The 23,619-nt window shown below is 41.2% G+C and overlaps 1 protein-coding gene and 1 pseudogene across 6 annotated transcripts in view; both read right to left on the bottom strand.

Moving 5' to 3' along the window:
* Nucleotides 1-21,365, bottom strand: part of HIPK3 (homeodomain interacting protein kinase 3) — a 71,588-nt gene extending 50,223 nt beyond the window's left edge. For 2 of the 5 annotated variants that reach the window (XM_080641727.1, XM_080641725.1), the window contains exon 1: nucleotides 20,808-21,334. The gene's annotated coding sequence lies outside the window, so the exon portion shown is untranslated. Of the gene's footprint in view, nucleotides 1-20,041; nucleotides 20,421-20,807 lie in introns of those variants that run through there. The other 3 variants (XM_080641729.1, XM_080641728.1, XM_080641726.1) reach the window with 3 other exon arrangements.
* LOC308234251 (S-phase kinase-associated protein 1-like) lies at nucleotides 3,466-3,974 on the bottom strand (annotated as a pseudogene). Its single transcript has one exon. The product of its transcript is annotated as an S-phase kinase-associated protein 1-like (transcript).
* Nucleotides 21,366-23,619: the final 2,254 nt, after the last annotated feature.

Consider the following 23,619-nt stretch of genomic DNA (forward strand, 5'->3'; position numbering starts at 1 on the left):
GTGCTTCTCTGATCTGATAGCGTCACAGCTAACAGAGCTAGAGGGCCACACTATGTAAAAACAGTTAACGTTCTCCACAGTTAGAGTGGCACTAAGTTCACTAATGGGGGGATGAGTTATTAGTCAAATTACACAAATATAAATTATAGACTATAAGTGACCTCAGCATGTGATGATCAGCACCAAAGACAAAAAGATTGAAAAATACTGGACAAAAAGAAGTGAGCATGTTAAAAAACAGGAAAACACCACGGCGCATGAGCGTGCATGCACACGTGCTTCTTGATCTACTACCAGGTCCCCATCCTATTCTGGTCTTTACCTGGATCCAGTCATCTCTCAGAGCCCTCTCTTTAGCTTCCTCATCTAAATCAAACCCCCAGGATCTGCCCTGCCCATATCAACAAGAATTTTACACTCTGTCCTCAAAATATTATTAACCTCTTCCATTGATTACCTCCTACCACACAAATGCCCAATATTCTTTGATAAATTCTAGTTCTTGTCCTTCTAGTAAAATAGATTCCAAATTAACACTTCTCTTATATAACACAAAAGATGCTTAGCAGCAAAAGAATCCTAAATTCTAAATCTAATTACAGTGGCTCTCAAATCTTTTTCCTGACACATCTCAGGTATGATGAGCTTTGAAGAAGTGAAGTGCTTTTTTTAGGGGAGGTATAATCAAGTGCCATACTTTTGTTAAAGAAGTAACCCATGTTAGGGGAGGTGATTTTCACCAAAGCATTTTTATGTACACAGCAAATGAATAATTAATTTGATCATTCCAAGAAAGGACTTTTACACATAACTGCAATGACTTTCAACCCTACATAATACTTTTAAAAAATAACAGGGCCGCCCTAACCAGTTTGGCTCAGTGGTAGACTGTCAGCCTGAGGACTTAAGGGTCCCAGGTCCAAGGGCACATGCCCAGGTTTCAGGCTCAATCCCCAGTGTGGGGTGTGTAGGAGGTAGCCTATCAATGATTCTCTCTCGTCACTGATGTTTCTATCTCTCTCTCCCTCTCCCTTCCTCTCTGAAATCAATAAAAATATATTTTTAAAAAAAGAACAGGGCCAACTTATTTCACGTAGCTAGTGAACCAAAGAGAAATTATGCTGTCCTTAAACTACGTTTGCATTCCTCACAAAGTCTAACAGAGTTGAATTGAAAAGCCTCAAACTATTCTATTGCCTCACATCTTTTCAAACTTATTTTTTATAGGAAACTACAACATCGGTTTTACTACAAATCTAATTTTTATACAAATGACTGCATCTTAGATCCACAAGGTCTGACAATCAAAGAGATTAAAGAAGGTATAAAGAAGTCTTCAAGGTACTAATACCATCTACCATCTAGTTTCATGTAAATAATAGTTATTCCAGTGTGGCTTATCAGTAGAGTTAAAGATTTCGCTTTCATGAGTACTTAGGAAGAAAACTACGGTGTGGCCCAGTGACTGAGTATCGACCTTCAACCAGGAGGTCATGCTTCGATTCCCAGTCAGGGCACATGCCTGGGTTGCGAGCTCCATCCCCAGGGTGGGGCCATGCAGGAGGCAGCCAATCACTGATTCTCTCTCACCATTGATGGCTCTCTCTCTCTTCCTCTCCCTTCCTCTCTGAAACCAATAAAAAAATATATTTTTTTAAAAAAGATGCCTGCTGGTTTCGGATCCCACCGCTGCCACCAAAAAAAGAAAAAAAAAAAAAAAAGATGCCTGCTAACTTGAGGAATCTCGTTTTCTTTATTAAAAATAATATATTTATAAAGTAGAGTTGGTAAGCTACTGCTTTTGCTTTCCATTTGTCCTCGCTAATTAGAAAACTCTCCCTCAGGCCCCCCTGCGAGTTCCCAGCACTGTCAGCTTCAGCCCCCCAGCACAATCTATTTTGCTTATGGGGAATGGATCTCCTATAGCACAGGCTTCCGAGCAAAAATCCCACAAGAAAGCTTTTCTTTTAACAAGATACAAACAGCACAAACTAAGAGCAAAAGATTGAAAAATTTGACTTTATTAAAATTTGAACTTTTGTTTAGTTATCAAATGATACCAGAAATAAAGATAGGCCACAGATATAGTGAAGATACTGGCAACACATATAACTGACAAAAGATCTAAAGAAATCACACTGCTTGGCAAAACTCAGTAGGAAAATAGGTAAAAGATATCAATAAGCAATTTACAAAAAAGGGAAATAAAGGCCAAAAGACTTCTTAAGAGAAAATTCTCAACTTCGACTAGTAATAAGGAAAATAGTAATTAAAACTATGGTAGGATTCCATTTCATACCTATCAGAATGACAAAAAATAAGATAATACCCAATGTTGACGAGTGAGGCAATAGAGACTTATATACTAGGGTAAGACATACAAACACTTTAGAGAGCAAAACTGGAAATGGTCATAATCTAGTAATTCTTCTTCCTGCCTACAGACACTCTCACACATAAGTACAACAAAGCAGGCAAAATAATGTTCGCTGCTACCCTGTATATTGTTACAAAATTTTGAAATAACCTAATTGTCACAACAGGAATTGTTAAGGTACAGCTTTTTCATACACACACACAATACAAGTGCGTTTTATACCACAAACATCATGTATTTATTTATATACCACAAGAGAAAAAATAACAATTGTAAGGGCAAAGCATTGGTTTTAAAATGTATCATAATTTCAAAGCAGTTAAAATGTAGGAAAAGCTGTGCATGTTAGAATTAATCATGTGCAGCAAAATGAATTAGCTGAATTACACATATCAACATGGATAAATCTTAAAACAATAATGTGGGGGGGGGAAACAAGTTGCAGAAGAGCATGTACCATTTATTATAAAATTAACAGCTGACAAATCTATATTGTGCTTTTAGATATAGTAAGTATGTGGTATGGTATAAAAACAAGTGTGGAAATGATAAAAATGCCAGAAAGAAAGAAAGAAAGAAGAAAGAAAGAAAGAAAGAAAGAAAGAAAGAAAGAAAGAAAGAAAGAAAGAAAGACTTCAATTATATGTACTGTCATTTTGCACCCAGGATGGCAGTTGCATGAAAATTAATTCTATTACTCTATACTTTCATAGCCAAAATTTACATTATTTTTATTTTTTCTATTTCAGAAAACTTTTGCAAGTTGTTTTATTTACAATGCCAAGTTTGAAAAGGTCACTGGACCTTTTAACTGGACAATAAACTAAGCAGAAATTGCTTTGCAAAAAGAGGGAAAGCCCAAAATGCCACTGTTTATAGAGAACCCACAATTCAGTTTTATTCAGAGCAACGAAAAAAGATACTTTTGATCATATTGGAAGAAACTTAGCCATACATTTGGAATCTAAACCCAAATTACACATGCCATGAGGACAATATTCTGCTAATACAATTGATTTGCATTTGTCTTCTGTTTGTATTATACTAACAATTATAAAAGAGCAGTGCTCCAGTATTTGGAACAATCCTTACAGTGTTACAGTGTCAGGCACTGTAACTTTTCCTTCTCTTCACACCACTGGTTCTCTTTGCGTACCTGGGCTTCCTCTTCTTCAGTAAAGTCCATTTTGATATGCAAGGTCTTGCAAATCTTTTCAGGAGTTTTCCCCTTGATCATATTGGCAACAGTCTGGCATGTAACATCAAGCAAACCTTTGATGTCTAAATAGTTTGCAGCCAGAGTAAGTTCAACAAGTGTTCCTTGGAATTCGTGGCCCCAAACAGGGATATCATCTGTTTGCTTTTCTTTGTTCTCATCGTCCTCAGGAGCAGGAGGGTCATCCTTGTGAGGGGTGCACCACTGATGACCTTTTTTAATATTGTCGCATTAACATTTGGTAGAGGAACTAGTTCATCACCGCCTTCATCATCCATTCCCAACTCTTCTAACATGGTCTTGAGTCACAGACTGTTTGGCCATTTCAACATCAATTTCAAATCTCTCTCCATCAGAACGCTGCAACTTAATTGAAGGCATGGTGCTCTCAAGGGGAGAGCCGCCGGAGGCTGAGAGAGCAGCGATAGTGGGGCAGCGTCAGCAGACTCAAGAGAGAAAAGCGGAGAACAAGGCCACTTACCATTATTTTTAAACGAAGGGGGAGGGAGGTTTCTACCAAATAATGGAACGTCTTTAATTGTATTTTTTTAATTTCAAAAAAATATATAACCAACCATTTTAGGTATTTTATTAGCATATTCAATTAGCCATACTCTATTTCATTCCATTTATATTTCTATCTTCAATTTTTTTTTAATTCAAATCAAGTAAAGACATTTAGGAACAGGAAGAATTTAGCAATAAATAAACATTTTTTAAAAAATCTTTATTGTTGAAAGTTTTACAGATGTCTGCTTTTTTTTCCCATTGACCCCTTCTAGCCTCCCCTTTCCCCACCACCACCACCTAATAAACATTTTTTTCATCAATGAGCTCCCAGCAAGAGGCAAAGATATGTACATATATAACTACAACACTGAGGGCAATAACATAAGGATGCAGGCAGCAAAGAAAAGGGGATGATTAGCATATGCCCTAAAGGAGCACAAAAGGATTCAGTAGAAAGTTAACCTAAACGTTAAATTTGGAAGGTGCTGCGAAGAAGTCTGCTAGGCAGGAGAGGATGTTCCTTGCAGTACAAACCAACAGCACATGTAAGGACAGAGACTAATGAAAAATATGACACACTGGCTAGAACAGCGCCCACAGCTTATGGTTGGCCAAGATGGACCCAGACTATTTTTGTCTGACCCACAAGCTAAGAATGGTTTTCACATTTTTAAAGGGTTGTTTTTTTAAGACCACATGTGGCTTGCAAAGCCTAAAATATTTGCCAACTAGCCCTGTAAGAAAGTTTGTCCATCTCCACACTAAAATGTAACTTGCCAGTGCAGAGGGCAGCTAGAGAACAAGATGGTCCTTGAGAAGAAAGACAACTTTAAAAAGACATTGTAAAGAACCTTGTCTTCCAGACCGAGTCATAGTCAAATTAAAAAACAGAATCATATTTGTATTTTTAAAGGATTACTCAGGCAAATCTGTGAAGGATAAACTAGAAAGGAATAATAATGGAACCGTGGAAAGATGACTGTAATAGTCCAGATAACAGCTGATCAGAGTCTGAGCAAAGGCACACACTAGGGGAGGAAGTCGGAAGTACTGATTACCAGTAGGTAGGTCGAAGGAAGAACCACACAACTTGGTGAGGAGTGAAGGAAGGAAGGAAAGAACTGACACAACCATGTTTCTGGCCTGAAAAAACAATCACTAAATAATAATAGAAAATGTTTTTTAAAAAAGCAGAAGGAGAATTTAAAGGAAAAACTGAACTCAATTTTAGATGCTGAGTTTGAGGTGCCTTGTGACTTAGCCTGAGGTCCCTTAAATGTAGAATCTTAAAGAAAGACCTATATTCAGGGAGTTTACTTGGGAAGTTACCTCAGAGGGCAAAAGTGAGGTATCTGGGGAATAGTCAGGAAAAAGAAAAAAAGCAAATAATAAATGTAAAGGAATGACAGAATTAAAAATTTACCATTTGGCAACAATCACAACTGATTCAAGCAAGAATTAACAATGGATGCAAAAAACTGGTGGGTGAAAGTTTGAATAACAAAGTTTATTGGGAGACAATTCAACGTGTGAGTCTCTCATGTTTCTCCATGTCTTGCAAGCAGAGACACCGACTGCCTTTGTTCTGGAGTCGCTTCTGAAAGATGTTTGTATACTGAACAGCCTTCGCAGTAGAAACAGTGTTTTCCTCCTGAGCAAAGGGCAGGCTGTCTAATGTCCAGTAAGATAAAGATAATGACTTCCTCTTGGGCAAACGTCAGGCAGGCTTACTTGCCCCTTATATAAGATTCAAGTCTCCTACAACATGACTTCTTTTGTGCAGGGGTCACCTGGTCCTGTTCACATCACCCAGTGGGAACCGAGTTGGGGGAGAAGGCAAATACTGACATACTGACTACATTGCTATTACTATGAGTAAAATTGCTATTACTATGAGTAAAAAAGTCCTTTATCTCTGACTCCCTCCAAAAAAAAGTCCTTTATCTCCTATCTGCTGCCAGCGTCCATGGCTAATTTGTTGTCTTGCAAGACCCTTCCGAGTTCTTGACATTTACACAGCTTCAAAATACACCCCCCACAAGATAGGTATTAATCAAAAAGAAGAAACCAACAGATGCCACCTTAACCAAATGATCAATGCTAACATCATGTGCCTCCTGATATGACAAGCTAGCAGCAACACACTTCACTGTGATATTTCTAAGCACAAGAAGACAAACAAATCCAAATTGAGGGCCATTCTTAAAAAACACGTAGTACTGGTCAAAATGTCAATGTCAGGAAACACAAAAACTGAAACATTTTTCAGATTACACAAAACTAGACATAAAAACGTGTAGGGAAAAATTGGGTAAAAGGATATCATGTCTGTAACTTACTCTCAAAAAGTTCGGGGAGGGGGAAGTAAAACAATATAAAGAGAAAAGGTAAATGCAAATGGGGTAAAATGTTAACGTTTAAAGAATTTAGGTTAAAGATATACAAGAATCCTTTGTAGTATTTTTTAACTTTTCTGTAGGTCTGAGCTTTTGTCAAGTGATAAACAAAGAATATGAGTGACAGGCATAAAACAATGTTTTTCTTGCACAAGGCTGCTCTTCAAGGGTTACACACTTGGGGATGAACTGCTGAATATGTTAGGCAAGCCCAATCACCTAAAATCTAGAATGATCAGGCATACAACGAGTCCCTGGGATCCATCTCCTGCCATCCTATATAATAAAAGGCCAGACCATAAGCATAACGACCGGAACGACCACTCGACCATTCACTATAAGGTGGGGGGCCTGCAAGGGAAACCAGCTGGCTGGCAGTGGCAGCAGGGCAGGACGAGGGCCTGCGAGGGGAACTGGGTGGCTGGCAGTGGTGGGGCAGGATGAGGGCCTGCAAGGGGAAACTGGCTAGCTGGCAGTGGTGGGGTGGGACAAGGGCCTGAGAGGGAAACCAGCTGGCTGGTGGTGGCGGCGGGGCAGGATGAGGGCCTGGGAGGGGAACCACGTGGCTTGTGGCAGTGGCGGTGGGGCAGGACCCAGGGCCAGCGAGGGGAACCAGGTAGCTTGTGGCAGTGGCGGCGGGGCAGGACAAGGGCCTGCAAGGGGAACCAGGTGCCTGGCAGCGGTAGCAGGGCAGGACGAGGGCCTGCGAGGGGAACTGGGTGGCTGGCAGTGGCGGCAGGGCAGGACAAGGGCCTGCAAGGGGAAACTGGCTAGCTGGCGGTGGCTGGGTGGGACAAGGGCCTGAGAGGGAAACCAGCTGGCTGGTGGTGGCGGCGGGGCAGGATGAGGGCCTGGGAGGGGAACCACGTGGCTGGCGGTGGCGGCGGGTCAGGACCCAGGGCCGGCGAGGGGAACCAGGTGGCTTGTGGCAGTGGTGGCGGGGCAGGACAAGGGCCAGCAAGGGGAACCAGGTGCCTGGCAGCGGTAGCAGCGGCCAGGGTCTGGCAAGCGGGTGGAAAATGGCCCTGATCGCAGGCTAGGCCTAGGGACCCTACGCGCACACAATTTCATGCACTGGGCCTCTAGTCATTAATAAAAAAGTATTCATAAGCAGTGAAAGAAAATCTTTTCATTTAAAAGTATTACTTAATTCACAGTAGTTTTTGGAACTTTTAGTTATTATGTAATTTCCTCATCAATAGAGACTAAAATTAGAATTTCACTATGTGGCCCAATAAATTTGACAATAAAAAGGCCTTTTCAAAAAAAAAAAAAAAAAAAAAAAAAGGCCTTTTCATTTTGAAAGGATAGAAAACCCCAGTACTATTCTATGCAGGGCTCTACAATAGGAATTAGAAAATGGAACTACATAACTAGCAATATTCAGATAATACAAAGGAGTTTCTAGTCAAACTTTTATTTCTAAATTTCTTTGTAATTTAAGAGCATATTTATAAAAGACAAAATAACATGTCTTCTTAGAATAAAAGATGGGATATACAAAAAAAATGCTTTTAGTGTGAATAGTAAATGACTCTTCACTGGCTGTTTAAATCTCAGTATTTTAAATACCTATATCATTAACAGGTTGTTTTTACCAGTATTCTATCCAGAAAATTAGATACACTAATACATTTCACATAAGAAATATTTTCACATAAATAAACCACCACATGCTGCAAAACTTCATAAAATAAACCTGCTGTCTGAGATGCCCACAAAACATTTATTTGAAAACACTAAAGTCTTGGGTATTTTCCATCAGCATTGTGAACAAAGCATCTCGGGAATGTGTTGACTATAACACAAAATCAGCATGTTAAATAACAAGCTTCATCTGACTTAGCAAAAAATTCTAGCTTTTGGAACAGAAAATAACCTGTTGGGTATTTCAAAGCTGCTAGAAACTACCCTGCCAATATAAATCTTTATTTAAGAAAGGCTAGAAGGAGTTAATTAAAAATGGTATTCAAGGACTATTCTTACTACAGCATATAATTCCCTAGAATTTTTCAAGCCATATAATATCAAAACTCAGAAATGGAAATACTGACTAAAAATAAAAAGTTCACCCAAAACACTCTCTTCTTTGAAGTAAACTTTAAGCTTAACAATTCAAATCTAGTTTATAAAACTTAAGCACAAAAGAACATTTTATTTCAATTCATCATACAATACCAATGTCTACCAGTGGGGGTGGGGAATGACTGCTTTGCAGATATTTCCAATAAAATAGGATGCTATGATAAAGCCAGAAAAAAATAATAATAAGTTTTATAACTTTGGGTTATGACAACTCCCTTAACAGAAAGCCAAATAATTTACTTTCTACTTTATAGGAAATATGTCCCCCAAACCACCACAAGCCTTGGTTGGTCTGCCTCACTGATTAGAGCATGGGCCTTCAGACCAAAGGGTCACAGGTCAAGGGCACATACCTGGGTTGTGGGTTTGATCCCTGGCCCCAGTCCGGGTGGAGGTGGGGCCAAGGAAACCAATCAATCCATGTGTCTCTCTCAGGTGGATGTTTCTCTCTCTCCCCCTTGCCTCCGCTCTTCCACTCTCTCAAAACACACCAGGAAATTTTTATTTACTTTAAAAATCCATGTAAAGGTAAGTATGAAACATTAAAGATGAAGAAAGCAAAGGTCAAATAATCCTTACCAGAACATTTCCTAAACCAATCTACTTTTTCCCCCCTTTTAATCCTTAAAGAAGGATATGTTTTTATTGATTCTTTTAGAGAGAAACATCCATCAGCTGCCTCTTGCAGGCACCCTGACCAGGGACACAACCCCGAAACCTAAGTATATGCTGGAGCCGGTACGGAACCCGCCGGTACAGAACCCGCCTTTTGTTGTAAAGGAGGACGCTCCAACCAACTGAGCAACCTGGCAAGGGCCTCATCTACCACTTGAAACAACTCAAATCAACAGGGGAAGTCCAACCCTAGATTAATAATTTGCTCTAATGTCCAATCAATGTTTCTCTCTCACATTGATGTCTCCCCCCCCCCTCTCTCTTTCTCTCTCTCTCTCTCTCTCTTCCCATTTCCCTCTCTCCAACATAAACAACAATAAAAGTGAGTGAGGCCCTGGCTGGGTAGCTCAGTTGGTTACAGCGTCATCCCAATACACCAGATTTGATTCCTGGTTAGAGCACATATAAGAATCAACCAATGAATGCATAAATAAGTGGAACAACAAATCAGTGTTTCTTTCTCTTTCTCTCTGAAATCAATAAGTAATTTTCTTAAAAAAGAGAGAAATGAGTGAGGACACAAAAGAGGAAATACAGAAAAAGAAACCAATTTGGAAATAAGGTAGTCAATTCAGTTTGAGCTACCATTGGGGAGAAATAATGAGATCATAGTTCAAAAGATGAGCTGAAAGCTCAGACTTGAATAGGGTATAGTAGAGATTATGCAATCATCTGGAGAAATACGGTACATAAGCTATGAATGAACAGGAAAATACTGCCAAGGGCTGAGAAGTAAATAGAAATTTAGATAGGGGCTATAGTACACATTTAATAAGTTTGGAAGAAACAGAAAAGAGAAAATAAATCCAGAGACTTAAGGAGGCCCAATTAAAAGATGGCCACTTAAAATCTCAGATACCCTTTTAAAAGGCTGAAGAAAAAAAAAAAAGACCAAGAAATAAAAAGGGGGGAATAACTTGAGGTTACTGGAGACTTTCAAGATGCTGAAAACAGCCCTAGACGGTTTGGCTCAGTGGATACAGCGTCGGCCTGGGGACTGAAGGGTCCCGGGTTCGATTCCGGTCAAGGGCATGTACCTTGGTTGCGGGCACATCCCCAGTAGGAGGTGTGCAGGAGGCAGCTGATTGATGCTTCTTTCTCATCAATGTTTCTGTCTCTCTATCCCTCTCCCTTCCTCTCTGTAAAAAATCAATAAAATATATTAAAAAAAAAAAAAAAAAGATGCTGAAAACACAATTCAGTATGAAATCCACAACAGAGACTAGGGGGTAATCTCGGAGGGAAAGGGATGTTGCTTTCCTGGAAAATAGTGAAAACACAATGTATACTGGTAGAAGTTACCTTCAGAGGTAGAGGGTTGGAAATCTGCTGGAAGTTCATACCTACTGACCTGTATGAGGGAAACAGACTCATCTGCTACAAGTAAAAGCGGTGAGGAGTAGAGTGGGTTTTGAGAAGTCAAATGTGTATATGACACATTCACAAGTACCTGGTCAGGTACCTGTCAAACTACTTGGTAAAGATTTTCTACATGGAATAAGGGACATAGGTAGAATGTAGCATGCCTGCATTTGGTTATTTTTTTAATCTATATATATAAAGAGGTAATATGCAAATCATCCGGGATGATGTAATGTCACGACCGCTCAGGAGGAGGCTGCATGCGCAGGTGGGTGGGAGGGGACTGCATGGGAGGTGAGGCAAGCCATGGATGCCATGGCGGCTTGAGCAGGCCCGGAGCAGGAGGCAGACAGGGGGGCCTGCCAGCGCCGGCCTGAGCAGACCCGGAGCGGGAGGCAGACAGGGGGGCCTGCCAGCGCCGGCCTGAGCAGACCCGGAGCGGGAGGCAGACAGGGGGGCCTGCCAGCTGCGGCGCGCCAGCAGTCCCGCCTCTGCGCGTGAGCTGCAGAGCAAACACCTTATTCTAACTGTTCATTGGCTAAGCTCCTGATACACCACTCGCAGTGTTCTTGGTAACTTGGGTAATAAGAATCCAATAAGGAGATCTAGGGTTTTTCCACCACACTCCTGGAGGAAAAAATGAGGGTCTGCTGCTGGAGGGGCCAAGAAATGTCATATCCTGCCCTAGCCAGTTTGGCTGCAGATAGAGCCTCGGTTTGCAGACCACAGGGTCCGGGTTTGATTCTGATCAAGGGCATTTACCTAGGTTGCAGGCTCCTCCCTGGCCGGGGCCCAGGTTAAGGCTCATGCAGGAAGCAACCAATTGAAGTGTCCCTCTCACATTGATGTTTCTATCTTTCCCTCTCTCTTCCACACTCTCTAAAAATCAATGGAAAAATATTCTCAGGTGAGGATAAAAAAGAAAGAAATGTCATATCCTATGAAAGAGACATCTTGAAAATGCCTAAAGAAAGTTGTCATTTTTTCATGGTGAAGGGACTGGAGTCCGTGTTGATGAAAACACCTTGGCAGCTGCAGTGGCCAGCAGTGACAGCAGCAGCGGGGTAATGGGGGTGGCGCCTTCCCCTGATCAGCCCGGTCGCCTCCCACAGAGGGAGGCCAGACTGCGGCTTAGGGGAGCGGGCCTAAGGTGTCAGTAGGACATCCCCTGAGGGCTCCCAGACTGTGAGAGGGGGCAGGCTGGGCTGAGGGGACCCTCCCCCTCCAGTTCACGAATTTCGTGCACCAGGCCTCTAGTAATAATATATTTGATTCTCCAATTCTATTAGGCACTTTAGGGATATAGAAATCTTTTAAGACATGGTTTTTGACCTGAAGAAACAGTTCAGATACTATTTTACATTTTTAAATGTAACCTTTTCCTAAAATGTAATATTGTTATCTTCTAATAGGTTATAAATTGAGGTATTTCATTTTCTTCAAATCAGAGTAAAGGGAAACAATTTTACATGCTTAAATGTGAGATACTTTAAAGAGATTGTGCAAATTACAGAGTAACCATAAAAAATACTTTCAGAAATGCCATGCTAAGCTTAGGGCATTTTACAAGGCAAACATTTCAACTATTTTTGTACTCAAAAGCTATTGGTACCCCAATTGTGTTACAGTCCTTAACACCCTAAGTAAGTTTTGATACAGAATTCCATTTTAAATATACATGTATAAAATATTAAAATATTACCAAATTGTCAAATTTCATTTAAGAATATATATCATATAGAATTATAAAAGGAACGAAATACAATACTTGTCCTTTGCATGATTCTGCTTTAAGAACCCCAAGTTAATTGTACTTTTGATTTCATAAATTAAATATACAAACAATATCCCTTCTGTTTAGTGCTTTCAAATAAGTTACAGCTAGTACTTTCAATATTCTTAAAAGTACCTTAAAATTGAATTCTATCTATACCCTATTTTTCCCCTCCTATTTTCTTTCCACAGGTCGGCACAGGAATGAGGTTTGAAAAGCGCTGCATGCCAAATTTAGAAGAAAGGTAATAATATAATTTTAGAAAGGCAAACCTATTAGAATTTTCTCAGGCAATGCAAGAATTATGCCCAAAAGGAAAAGAACTGAATTATTAACTATACATGAGAAATATGACCTTCTCCTCGATTTATTTAAATTTTTATTTATTGATTTTGAGAGAGAGAGAGGAAGGGAAGGAGGGAGGGAGAGAAAGAAATAGGGAGAGAGAGGATGGGGAGAGAGGGAGGAAAAGGGGGAAGGGAGAGAGGGGGAGAGAGGGGGGAGAGGGGGAGAGAGAGAGAGAGAGAAACATCAACTTGTTGTTCCACTTATTTATACATTTATTGGTTGAGTCCTGTATGTGCCTTGACCAGGTTTCGAACCTGCAACCTTGGAGTATGAGAATAACACTCTAATCAACTGAGCTACCTAGCCAGGGTGCTCTTCCCCTTGATTTAAATTAATATACAGCATGTCTTTATAACCTTTTAAACTGGTTATAATTTTATTATCATCAAAATAAAATTCATAGAATTTTTAAATGTTTCTTTGTTTTGGTTTGGTTTGGTTTGGTTTGGTTTTGTGGTAAGGGTGGTGACACACAACATTAAGAAACGGAACTATTCCTGGTAACTTAAATATCTTATATTTAACAAAATGAAATGAAATCTTAAGAAATTTGATTGTGCTATACTAGTATTTAAATCATTATTTTCCTCAGGCAGCATTTTCCAACTCATGCACACATACAGATATAAAAGACAATCTCCAGTACTTAGCGAACATCACCTACTACTTGCTCAAAGCAGGGCTTGTGCCTTAACTCTCTTCATTCACAGCACAGAACTTTGCACTTAGTGACATTCAAAGAGTGCTAGATAAAATAGTTTTCATACAAATATTTTATAATTTTTCAGCCCGACATTAAATTTTTTTTCATTTGTGGTCAGTCGGTGATCCAGCTATAATGAAATATTTAAAGTATGCTCAACAGGTTAAAAATCTAATATTTTTAACCCAATACTACTCTTAATTAACTAAAATATATATAAACTATAGTCCTGGTCGGTATAGCTCAATTGGTAGGAGCGTTGTGGGGTAAAGGGTTCGATTCCAGGTCAGGGAACATACCCAGGTCGCAGGGTTTGATCCCCAGTATAGGCATTTATGGGAGGGAACCGATCCATGTTTCTCTCTCTCTCCCTTTTCCTTCCTCTCTCTCTAAATTCAATAAAAACATACCCTTGGGTAACTATTATAAATAAAATAAACAATACGAAACTACAATATACTGCAGGGATACTTGTGCCTTCTCCACTGAAACTGATTGTAAGTTAGACCAAAATATGTTTTTGTTTTGTTTTGAGAATGTAGTGAAGCATGGCGTCATAACCTGTAATTTTCCATTTGTCACTATACTCTATTTAATATAGGAATTGTAACCTATTACATATTTAAGTCCTCAGAAGCATTAATTTAAATTATACGTTAGAAGAAATGTCTCTAGAAAGTCAGGTTCAAATTTCAATATGTTATCACTTTATCTAACTTATTAACTATTTAAGACTGTAGCATTATATATCTGAAGTCGTATAGTTTACCCAACCTACAAGATTCTCGTTGTATTATTAAACAGATAACACAGCCAAAATACATGCAAATAATTTTCAGGCCTTTAAATAACTGCTTTATAGGGTAAGAAACATTTTCTAAGCAAGTTTGCTATTTTATTTTTTAAAAACTGTAGTTTTCAATTTATGGGTAATATGAAACTAAGTAGGGAGAAGTTGAAGAAGTTGAAGTTAATATAAATGTTTTTTAGTAAGTCAAATACTTTTGAAAGATTTCTAAACTGTAATAATTGGCTAGTCATATACAGCCAAGTTTCACATTATTTATCAGAGCTTAAAGACAATTTTCTTGGTAAGCCATCTGTAATCAACTATAATTTATAATAAATGGCTAAAAAGTTTTAAAGAGGGGAGAGAGTGACTCATATTGTGTTCATGTGATTATTTCAATATCTATCATAATTTTTTCATATTAGAAAAGATGCTTCAGCATTAACAATTATGCCCCCCAAAAAATGTATCTGACCATCCCTGCCATCCTTTATTTTTTTCATCCTTTATTTTCAAGGTAACCGAGAGTTATAACTAAAGGATCCATCTTTCACAATTTAGGTCCTTACCTTAAGGAAAAAGTACAGCTCAAATGACCAAAGTACTTCATTTTCTTTTATTATTATTCTCTAAACCTCCACTTCTTTTAGGTGTAATCTTTTTGTTTAAAAAAAAAAAATAACAAAAAAGCAAAGAAAACACAACATAAAACATGTATCGGGAAACGTATCTTTAAAAGAAGAAATATTTATCTCAAAAGGTAAAAACTGACTGTGTCACTGATATCAGAGAGGTCAGGGTTTTAATTCAGTTTGAAAAACCTAGATTCATATATGATGTGCATCTTTTTTTAAAAATATATTTTATTGATATTTCACAGAGAGGAAGGGAGAGGAATAGAGAGCTAGAAACATCGATGAGAGAGAAACATCGATCAGCTGCCTCCTGCACACCTGCCACTGGGGATGTGCCTACAACCAAGGTACATGCCCTTGACCGGAATCGAACCCAGGACCCTTCAGTCCACAGGCCGACGCTCTATCCACTGAGCCAAACCGGTTTCGGCTGTGCATCTTTTTTTTTAAATATATTTTTATTGATTTCAGAGAGGAAGGAAGAGGGAGAGAGAGATAGAAACATCCATGATGAGAGAAAATCATGGATCGGCTGCCTCCTGCAAGTCCCCCCCCCACTGGGGATCAAGCCCACAACCCAGGCATGTGCCCTTGACCAGAATTGAACCTGGGACCTTTCAGTTCAAAGGCCGATGCTCTAACCACTGAGCAAAACCAGCTAGGGCTATGAGGTGCATCTTAATTTTATTATTAAGAATCTCCAAAGACCAAAAAAAGTATTCCTATAAATCAAAGCCATTTTAATAGGAATAATATGTTCTATGCCCGTCACCCAAGTCAGGCCTAGAACATAAGGTTTTTCTTTAATTGGATAGAAAGCTTATATTCCCGAAATTCTACATTAAGCAAAAAAGTCTTTTAGATTGAAAAACAAAAGACACAAAGTGGAAGGGGGCAGGATTTAAAAAAACAAAAAACTGGTCGAGGATGATAAACAGATACTATTTCACAAGACTGATCACTTAGCAGGTGTCATGGCATTTTTTTTTTTCTTCATTTTTTTTAAGCCTCACCCGAGGATATGGTTTTGTTCTGTTTTGTTTTTAAGTGATTTTAAAGATAAAGGAATTGGGGGGTGAGGGTGGAGAGAAAAGGGGGGGGGGTCCATCTGAGAGAGAAACATGGTTCGGTAGCCTCCTATTCTCACCCCAACCAGGAATCGAATCTGCCACCTTCGCGGTGTCCTGGAGGACGCGCCAGCCAGCTGAGCCACCTGGCCAGGGTGTCACAGTATATTCTTAATCTTTTCCCCAAGCTACCACAATCCTTAATTGACTATAACTAAATGAACTTTGGTTGCTAGCAACTTCAACATTTAAAGTGAAAACAGATTTATAACCATACCAATCTCTTCCCCGCACTGTGGCCCAGCTTCCTCTACCTTACCTGCCCCACTAACTTCCCTCTCACTCACGCTCCCACAGGGAAAAAACACACACAACTATCAATTTTAGAATATTAGAGAAATTGTTTGGGTCAAAGTAACAAAATACATTTAAGGTGAAAGATACCGTCTTTGGTTTGTTTTATTTCAAAGCCTTCCTGTTGGAAAAAGACAGCTTACCAAAGTAATGATTTGGGGGTCATGGCAGGGGAGCTGTTGGTTAGACTACCAGAGCATCAACCCAATACACCACGCTTTGGGTTCAATCCCCAGGGCACATACAAGGATCAACCAATGAGTGCATAAATAAGTGGAACAACAAATCCATGTCTGTCTGTCTGTCTCTTTCTCTGTGTGTGTGTGTGTATGTGTGTGTGTGTCTCCCCTTCCTTTCTCTCAAATCAATAAAAAAAGTTTTCAATAAAAATGATACAAAATATTTTAAGTACTGATTATTTCATTCACTTCTAAACATAAAAGAAAAAATCAATTAAATGACTTAACTATCCCAAACCACAAGTGGCACCCTAAAAATACAGTATTTTCAATATGCACCCAGTTCTTTTAGTTTCCACATAAATAGTAAGAGCAGAGGCTCTAAGTCCCTTAGCATAACAGCGGTGTGCCTCAGAATCAAGGCAATATGTTGCTTTTGTGTAGTGACATATGGCCCAAGCATCAACTGAGGAAAGCAGCCTAAACTGCTAAAGAGGTCAAAGTCTAATGTGACAAACATGTGGGTAAAATATATAACATACATCCTCTATCTCTATTCTTGCTTGGTCCTAGCTGTGATTTAGATAAGGTCCAAACCAACAAGCTATGACCAAGCTACAGAATTAGCACATTAACACTAGGGCATTTTTCAGCAAACCACTCTTAATTACACCAAGCCAACCAAAAGAAGTGGACTGTATTTCCTTAAGTTGGTCACATTAAGTGCTCTGGCTATCCTAAAAACTTCCCGATTTAAAACTTCTCCGAATATATAAACCTATTCAACTCTAGGTGCTAACGGTACTAGGCAAGATATACTTTTTAAGCAGCTGGATCCAGAACCAGTAGGACATTTAAAATAATTTCTTTAGGCTTACATTTGTATCATACAGGAAGGGTTACCCATGACAAAACTTTCAGCAAGTTGTGTGGGGCAAGAGAGGCAACTTTTAAAAAGCAATACAATATACTGGTAGATTCTTCCATTTTAACGAAGTTCTAGTTTGTCTAGAAATAACTTCCAACTTAAACATGCCACATTAGAAATCTCAACTTCAGACACTAGGAAATAAGGACAGCTGCAAACCCAGAAATTTTACATGAACATTTCTTTTAACAGCAACAATATAATCATCATAGCAAGTTATTTTGTGTCTGGGGCAAGAATAACTCTAAAGAGGTATTTTAAATATGGAAAATTTCAAAGTTCCTTAGATCAAACACCCTTAAATCTATATATTGCTATCTACAAATGTAAAGTTGCAATGGAATGACATTTTTTGTCTCTGAATTAACCACCAATAATGCAATTCTAACCAACCATATCATCACTCTTAGTGAACTGCTAGACTGAGAATAGCATATTAAGAAAGTTGACTCCTTTACGTTCCAAAATTAACTTCAAAAGTTACCAAAATAAGTCATTCTGACATTCAAATGAAAAATAATAGCCCTAGCTGGTTTGGCTCAGTGGATAGAGTGTCCGCCTGCAGATTGAAGGGTCCCAGGTTCAATTCCCGCCAAGGGCACATGCCTGGTTGCAGGCTTGATCCCCAGTAGGGGGCATGCAGGAGGCAGCCGACCAATGGTTCTCTCTCATCATTGATGTTTCTCTCTCTCTCTCCCTCTCCCTTCCTCCCTGAAATCAATAAAAATATTAAAAAAGAAAATAGCATGCAAACAAGTATTTCATTCAATGGGTGGGAAATAGTATTTCAGCATTCTGAAATTTACATTTGCCCCATACTTCCATATATAGGCGTGTCCCCAAAAAATGTATACACAGACTTTGAATAATTACCAGTATAAAGGCAGTGTTTATTAAAATACATTTCATTTTCAAAACTGAGCTATCAGTTGTTAAAGTGTGTAAACATTTTTGAGGACACCCGGCATATGCCTTCAGTGCTCATGTATGAAATATTAAAAACAAAAGCTGAATAAAGAAGTACATTTGACAACTGTTGCTATTTTAAATTGCAAGGGGGCTTTCAATTCCTCATGCTAACCAAATACTTATAGGCCCTGCCGTACTAGCTACAGCAACCTACCTCTGTAATTTGCACCTTATTATGGCATCCCATGACGGAACATCCAAAAAATTAAAATAGTATGATCTGAAGCTTCTTTTCAAGCATGTTTACAAGAAGAATTATCTCACAAAAACCATCCACTTTTATGTGACTCTAAATCTCCATGCCTAGAAGCCAATGACTGGTTTACAAGCAAGATAATGACTAGTTCACTGAAAAAGGTATTATGACAATAAACTAAGACTGGCTCACCATGTTATGATCTGCGTGCCTAATATGTATGTTTAGCTACTGTAGTCAGCAATGTCCAAATATAAAATTGAAACATTTAATGGCTGGTTCTGTTCTAGATTTCAAGCTCATCTTACCTTTTTAAAGAATGGTTTTAATCTAAGAAAATTTTTTTAGTACGTATTTTCCCTAGAGTAGAAAAAAATTTACAAAATTGTTAGTCAATTTTCCCATGACAAAAAAATGAAATGTCCAAAATCCCAACTATTTCAACACACCTCTACCTTAACACAATTTAAAAAAAATAAGTTTTAAAAAATAAAAAAAAATCTTCAAACAGGTTAAACATTATATCCCAAAAATAAAAAGCTTTCAAAAATATATGAATGCACCCATAAGTATACCATGAAACGCCTTGTTGCATGAAATGCCTTGTTGAATTAAACATAAAGAACTTTATTTGGTTGGTTACATTTCAGTTATTGTTAAATGACATCAAGGCATAAGGTACCAAATAAAACTATGAAAATGTTTTTTTTAAAGATCAGTCATATTTTGTTTACTTAAGTACTGTTTAATCATGACCTATCAAAACCTTATCATGGCTCATTGTATAAAATTAGCACTGAGCTTGCAAACATAAGCAGAATCCAGACTTATCAAACATATGGTGAGGCTTGCCCAGCTTCTGAAAAATTAAACGAGAATGCAGGATCAAAAGGTTTTAGTTGGGAACAAACAAAACCCACCGATTCTGCTCAAAAGTTTTCATCAAAAATATGATCAAAGGGGGGATCTCTTAAAATATTAGAGAGCCCAGCAATTAAAACTTTGAAAAAAAAATGAATTGGCTTGATTAGTACTTCCACTTCAGGAGCTACAGATAACAAGCGAACACCTAAAAGTATTTTTAAAAAAGAATTCAGACGATCTCCAAACTACTAGAAGGTACACACACAAGCACAAGCACGGGCTGGTTTACCAGCTTCCTTTCCCGGCCCTGTACCAGACAGACATCAAAGTTGACAAAAGAATTAACCATAAGATTTCCTGTAAAGTGGACGATAATCTGAAAAACTTCACTGTTGCTACTAGGAGCTCTTTATAATTAGAAGCAGCGACCTGACAGGTGGAAAAATAAATTCTAACCAGGGCAGCAAGAGGTTGTGAAAACACGGTTCAAGGACTGAACGTGTTATGACTACTTTGTCTCAGGTCCAAGGTAATTTACACACACACCCTTCAGAGCAATTACTCAAGCAGAAATAAGACCGGGAAACAACAGGCTTCGCGGAGAACCACGTACCATTTTAAAACAGCCTTCTCCCTCCCGACGGGAAAACAGACATTCTCACCGCCAGTCCTTCCGCGACTGCTCCCAGCGCCGCGAAGGGAAGCGGGCGGCCGCCACCGTAACGAGAAGCCGGCAACAGCCCCGCCGCGCGGCCGCCACGCCTTCCTCCGGCCGCGGCAGGGGACGCGGAGCGGCGGATCACATTTCTCCTCCCCAACAATCACACGCACTCACGTCCCCGGAGTGGACACCCTCCACACCCGCCGCTCCGCGACGCTGGTGCCTGCCTGGGCCACAAGGCCAGGACGCAGCCATCGGCTGGGCGCTCGAGTGGCGTGCGGGCGTGCGCGTGTTTGTGTTTGTTCCCCTTAATGAAAGAGGTGTCCGTAGTGACGGCCTCGGGCTGCGGCGGGGGAAGAGGCACCCCGTGAGACTAAACAAAACTTCGGTTGCTGGGAAGAGCCGTTGCGCAACCTTGGCAAGGGGAGGCTCGGCCCCAGCGCGGCTTCCCGGAGGCTGCGCCACGGCGCGCAGACACCACGCGCGGCCCACACGTTCGGCGGCCTCCGGCCTGGGGCGGCCCGGCCTCGAGGGAGACGCCTGGACTCGCGAGGGCCGGGAGGACACGCGCAGCACGAGCGCGCAGGGGATGCAGATGGGGGTGCAGAACGCGCGGCGGGTACGCGCCGCTCCGGGGTGTCGGGCCGGCGGGGTTGCCGCTGAGGGGCCCCGGGCCCCGCGAATGAGCTGGTCCCCCACCCCTGCCTCGCTCCCTTACCTTCCTAGAGGCCTGCGCTCTCCCCTCTTCGGGCGGCCGCAGCCCTGAGCATGTCCGGGGTGGGTGCGGGGCCGTGCGGGGGACGCGGAGCCAGGCGCTTCAGCAGGCGGCACCACCCAGCCCGGGCTCAGCCCCTCTCCGCGGCCGCTGCCATCTTGTCCTGGCGGCTGAGAGGAAACGGCGAAACACCCTCCCTCGACCGCGGCTGCTGCTGCTCTGGCTGCTGAGCGCCGGGCCCGTCTCCCTCATCTTCCTCCCAGGGATCTGGGTGGGGTCGGTTGGTTGGGGCGACGGGTGGTGCGAGGCCGGCCGGGCGGCCTCCGACTGCGGGGCCTACGGGAGGCGCGGGGTGCGGGGCCCGCGGCGGGTGGGGCCCATTCCTGACGCCCCTGCTGAGAGGGGAGGGGAAGGGAGACAGCCGGGAGGCGAGGACTGCGGGCCCGCCGCTCGGTCTCCTCGGGTCGCCGCGCTGCCGGCAGTCGTCACCAGGCAGCTGCCGGCGGCCGCCCAGTCTCGGGCCCCTCCTCCGCGCCCGCCGGCCTCCGCCGCCTCCGCAGCGCCACCGCCCGCCCGGCCGCGCAGCGCGCTGAGCCCGGGCGGCCCCGCTCCGCTCCGGCCGCGGCGCCTCCGCGAAGCCCCTCCCCGGGCCCGCCCGCTGGCTCGCAGCCGCGCCCTGGGCGCTCCGAGCCCGCCTGGCGGCCGGCGGGGATCCGACCGAGCTCCCTCGCACCAGCCCTCCCCACAAAAGAAGCATCCATCATCTGTTCTGAACCTCACCTTCCCTGGGCCCACTCCGCCAAAAATAGGTATTTTAAAAAATATCCTAACCCCCAAAGAAAGGATGAAAAAGCGGAAGCAGGATTTTAACAGGCCTTTTGAGACCCTGTAATCAGTTTCCCCTTCTCCCCCTTTAGGATCTGTTTGGGGGGTTTTCTGGGGTCGTTTTTTCGTTTGATTTGGTTTTTAAGCTCCAAAAAATAAGGAAGGGGGGAATGCTCAGTCAAGTGAACAATCCCCATTTAACATAGGTCCTTCCCGCTTCCCCATTCCAAAGAGGCAAGAAAATGGTAAAATCAGGTTAAAGAACAGGGGAAAGGCCCTCTTGGAGATTTTCCAAAAGCATCTCTAGGACCCAAATGCCAGTAAATGTGAGGTTCACCCGCCTCTGTGTGGATATTTCTCCATCAAGTTGTCAATTCCACTCCCAGAGATTAGTTTCCTCCCTCCCGGAGACTGGGAAATCAACAGAATGGCCCATCTCAAACAACGTAATTATAGAACTGTAGAATTTTAGGCATGAAGGAACCTTAGAGATCTTTGGTACAAACTCTTAAGTTAGGACAGGGGTTCCAAAAACTTTAGGTGACCTGCCCAAGGTTCTACAGCAAAGCCCTGGTCTTTCCCTTTCCTTAGGAGACAACTGACCTAAAAACCTATCATCCCGAGGATTGTTGTGGGTTTTTTAATTGTTTCATTTTGTTCTGAATTAACGTTTAACTTTTTTGGGAATGGAACACATTTCACTGAGCAATGGAAATGCCCTTTGTTCCCTTCATAATCTTCATTAGAAGGATTGAATCTACCACATACCTATTTATCCCCAGACATTTTCTTCTCACCCCTCCCCCCCCGCCCCAGACATTTTGTGGCAGAACTGGGCAAGGTAAAGGGAATGGCAAATCGATGCATATTTAATACTAGTTTTATTCCCAGCTGCTTTTCAAACTAGAAGAAGAATATTTCGGAGGATGCCTTTAAAAAAGAAAAGTATGCCCTGAGGCAGTTGCAGATAAGATTTTCAAGTGACAGTTGTTTTCTTCAAGTTAGGGAGAATAACCAGTTGAAAAGTCTTCCAAAATAGAAGAACAATGAGTGTCTCTCAGAGAGAACAGCATGTTAGCCATTCCTTTTTACTTATTATTTACCTTTGGGTTTTTTTTTATGTTTTTATTGATTTCTAGAGAGAGAGAGAGGAAGGTAGAGGGGAGGAGGGAGAGACATAGAAACATCAATGGGTTGCCTCTTGCACACCCCCCTACTGGGGATCCAGCCTGCAATGTAGGCATGTGCCCTGACTGGGAATGGAACCAGCAACCGCTTGGTGCTTGTGTCTATGGTCAACCACTGAGCCACACCAGCTGGGCTACTTTTGATTTTTTTAAATATATTTTATTGATTTCATAGGGGTAAGGAGAGAGAGGTAGAAGCATCAATGATAAGAGAGAATCATTGATCAGCTGCCTCCTGCACGCCCCCTACTGGGGATCTAGCCCGAAACCCTGGGCATGTGCCCTTGACTGGAATTGAACCTGGGACCCTTCAGTCCACAGGCTGACACTCTATCCACTAAGCAAAACCAGCAAGGACTACTTTTGATTTTTTTTTAAAGCAATAGTTAAAAGAACCAAAAAACGATAAAAAAAAAAAAAACATTCCTCAAAGGACAAAGTTACAGTAATAGAGAATAAGTTAAACAGGAAAAATATTCCACTAGAACTTCAAATTTTCAGAAATTTTGCAAAACACTTCTCTAGATCACCTCTAATGGAAGGCTTCCAATTTATCTGTTTTGTAGCATTGCTACATCTATGAAGAAGCTGAAGATTGAGATCCCCCCCCCCCCCACTTTCTGTCCCTGACATTGGTACTTGAAACACCAAGACACATAAATTCCAGAAAGGGATTCTGTCATTATTTCATTTTTTTAACCATTGCATTGCCAGTGCTAAAACAGTGATTTATAGTTATCTTTAATAAATGTTGCTAAATAAGTAAATGAACACTATTAATTCAAGTTGTCCTCTATACCTAT

The sequence above is a fragment of the Plecotus auritus genome (assembly GCF_963455305.1).
Source record: "Plecotus auritus genome assembly, chromosome: 9".
In the NCBI taxonomy this organism is placed as follows: domain Eukaryota; kingdom Metazoa; phylum Chordata; class Mammalia; order Chiroptera; family Vespertilionidae; genus Plecotus; species Plecotus auritus.